The sequence below is a fragment of the Penaeus monodon genome, chromosome 6, assembly GCF_015228065.2.
Source record: "Penaeus monodon isolate SGIC_2016 chromosome 6, NSTDA_Pmon_1, whole genome shotgun sequence".
Taxonomy (NCBI): Eukaryota; Metazoa; Arthropoda; class Malacostraca; order Decapoda; family Penaeidae; genus Penaeus; species Penaeus monodon.
Genome location: NC_051391.1, coordinates 15816539 through 15820189, shown reverse-complemented (window position 1 = coordinate 15820189; position 3651 = coordinate 15816539).

Genomic DNA, 3651 nt, shown 5'->3' with positions numbered 1-3651 from the left:
TTCTTTCTTTTCTTTCTTTCTTTCTTTCTTTCTTTCTTTTTCTTTCTTTTTTTTTCTTTTTTTTTCTTTGTTTTGCGCAAATGCTTCCGACTCGGCAGATGCTCCAGAAGCGAATATGATTCTCCTCATATTGATCCCAAAACCCCTATTGATCTCCAGATAGGCCAATAAGAATAAAAAAAAAAGAAAGCAAGACAGAGAAGACCAGAGAGAAAGAACAAAAAAAATCGAAAATGAATATAGAAGAAGTGGAGAGCCATCGACGCCATTAAAAAAAAAAAAACGAAATAAAAAAAAATCTTTAGAGAGAATCTTTTAACCCTTTTCCACCCGGCCGATTGTGCAGAGACGATGCCAGAACAACAGCTTAAACAATGATGCTTCTGTTGCATTTCAACATGGCCACGCGTCTCCTTCAACCCCCCCCCCTCTCCCCCTTCCCCCTTCTACCCTCTATGATAGCAGGGAAGACGTGAAAGGAGGGGAAGAGAGGGGGGAGGGAACAGGGAAGAGAGGGAGAAGGGAGGGAAGGATGGGGAGAAGGGAAAGGAGAGAGAGAAGGAGAGGGAGAGAGGAGAGGAAGGAGGGAGAGGGGAGAAGGGAGAGGGGAGAGAGAAGAAGAGAGGAGAGGAAGGAGAGGGGAGGGGAAAAAGGGAGAGGAGAGAGAGGGAAGAGGGTAAAGGGTAAAGGAAGGGGGGAGAGAGGAAAGGGATAAAGACGAGGAGGGAAGGAGAGAGAGAGAGAGAGGGAAAGTGGTGAAAAGGGGGAAAGTGGAGGGGGAAAGTGGGGAGAGGGGAAAGGGGATAGGGAAGATGGTAGAGGGAGAGAGAGGGGAGAAGAGAGAAAGAAGACGGGACATAGCGAAAAGGGAGAAGAGGGGAGAGTGGAAAATAAGGGAATAGGGGAGACGAGGGAAGAAAATAAAGGGGTAAAAAAAGGAGGGGAGGGTGAGAGAGAAAAGGGAGGGAAAAAGACCCTGTATTAATCTACGCCACGATGAAGAGGCGATACTTTTCAACTCAAGCTCCTCTTTGTTCCTCATTCTCTCTCTTTATCTCCTTCTCTTTATCTCCTTCTCTTTATCTCTCTCTCTCTCTCTCGCTCTCGCTCTCGCTCTCTCTCTCTCTCTCTCTCTTTTCCCTCCCCTTCAAATTACGGCGAACGACCACACAATACATCCCGAAAAATATCTCTCGCCGATCCTTGCACTTTCATTATTCCATCTCCTATCACGACCTATTGAATAATAAACAGATTGATAAGCTTTATTGTCTCTGAAAAGCTGTTGTATAAGGAGGAGGAGGAGGAGAGAAGAGGAGGTGGAGGAGGAGGAGGAGGAGGAGGAGCCAGGGGGAGACTTATTCATTATGTTTAAGCATCGTAAAGTATCTATGTGATAGGATTCGATCCCTTTTTGTTACGTACTTGTTAGAGGTTTGTGATTTTTTTTTTGTCGGCTTCGATTCTACAATTGGGAACAGCTGTGGATTTTATCATTATTATTATTATTATTTTTTGTATCTTCACTCGTTGCATAAAGTGATATTGGTTATCAGATATGCTTTCAGAAATATCTATAGGTTTATATTCATCAATGGACGATGATGAGAACACTCAATTCGTTTTAGGACAATGCCGATAAGTTATATAATCGATTTTCATTCCGTATTCGAAAATATATGAATATATGCGATGTTAAATGGACGAATTATTTCTACGTTTTTTTGTTTTTTTTTGAAGAATATAAATCCATTTAAAAATACCTAAGTCAGGTAAAAAAAAAAAGATATTCAGAAAGTCACCGACGTTTTAAAATCACTTTTATTCTCGCAGGTGTGTTTGCGAAGGTCAAATAAGATAATCCATGCTATCCACACAGGTACTTTTTATCTCAGAGGATAAAATGTCTCACCTCTTGACCTATCTTTGACCTAACTTCCTAACACTTTTACAAGCCGGGGTCAAGTGACAAGGGAGGTGGAGGGAAGGGAGGGGAGGGGGTTATAGGGAAGGAATGGGGGGGGAGGGAGAAGGATAGAGGAGATCGAGCTTAACCCCTCCCCTCCCCACCCCCCCCCCCCCCCCCCCCTCCAGCTAGGTCACCTAGATTGGATTAAACACGTGTGTTTCCCGAGGTTCGGCCGCGACCCTTGACTCCCCCTCCCCCTCCCTCCCCCGCCCCCTCAACAATGGCCTCGCCCACTCTCGACACTGTGAAACCCCCCTCCCATTTCACATAATGGACAAAACCTACATTGAAGGGATAATCTGATGGGCTAATAATTGATGAGAAGGTTTCCGAAACTGGCAGAAGGGTTAGAGACGAAGAAAGGGTGTGAAAAGAAGGAGATTATCTGTATTTTTTTTCACGTGGCAGGTGTGAAAGTTTGGCGTCAAACGATAGGTTCTGACAGCTGAGCTATTTAATTAGATTTAGGACTACATGAGATAATCGCGGAGGTAGATTTAATGGTCATTATCGATGAGTGGGGAGAGAGAGAGAGAGAGAGAGAGAGAGAGAGAGAGAGAAGCGTGACGTTTAATAATTTTATCACAGTTCTGAGAGAGATGCTTTTTATCTGCGTTTGAATGATTGCTTTCGGATCATATTTCGAAATATGTGATAGATGAATTGATAAACAGTAAAAGAAAATTTGGGCTTCATAACACATTTTTATTATTACTATTTTTTTAAAATTATTATAAACGTTCCAAAATATCGGCGAAAGCAGTCTGCCATAAAAAGGGCAAATTTGTAATAATAAAGGGAGAAAGACACAAAGTGATGAGGCGGCACACGGGAAACAGGAAGAAGAAGAAGAAGAAGTAGGAGAGAGAAGAGAGGGGAGAGGGAAAGGGGAAAGGGAGAAGGGAGAGAGAGAGAGAGAGAGAGAGGAAGAGAGAGGGAGAAGGGAGAGGGGAGAAGAGAGAGAGGAGAGAGAGAGAGAGAGAGAGAGAGAGAAGAGAGAGAGAAAGGGGAGAGGAGAGAAAAGAGAGAGAGAGAGAAGAGAGGGGAGAGAGAGAGAGAGAGAAAAAGAAAACACACAAAAAAAAGACAAAGCAAGACCCCAAAAAAACGTAAAAAAAAAAAAAAAAAAAAAAAAAACGAAAACACCACACACACAGACACACACACAAAACACACACACACACACACACACACAACACACCACACACACACACCACACACGGAAGACATCCTCCATTCCCACCGCGGCGCCATCCCGATTCTCCTCTGTTTTGACACCATGGGCGGGCGGCCGAAACACACGGAGAAAGAACAACCAAGATTCTTAAGCCGGGGATAATCTGTCTCCTGACGAGGCAGGTGTGAAGCCTTTGGTTATGCGCCGTGACGGGCCCTTGAGCGAGAGAGATGCGCGAGGGGGAAAATCTGCAGCTGACCCGGAAAGACTCGTTGTTGGTTCTCAGGAGGAATACCTTGGTGTGGGTTTGATATTGGTTTTTTTGTTGTTGTTTTTGTTTTTGTTGTTGGTTTGTTGCTGTTGTTGTTATTGTTGTTTTTGTTGTTGTTGTTTTTGTTGTTGTTGTCGTTGTTGTTGCTTTTGTTGATCTTATTTTGTTATTGTTTTGTTGCTATCATTAATATTTTGATTATTAAAATTCCCTCCTATTCAAAACATTTTGTTT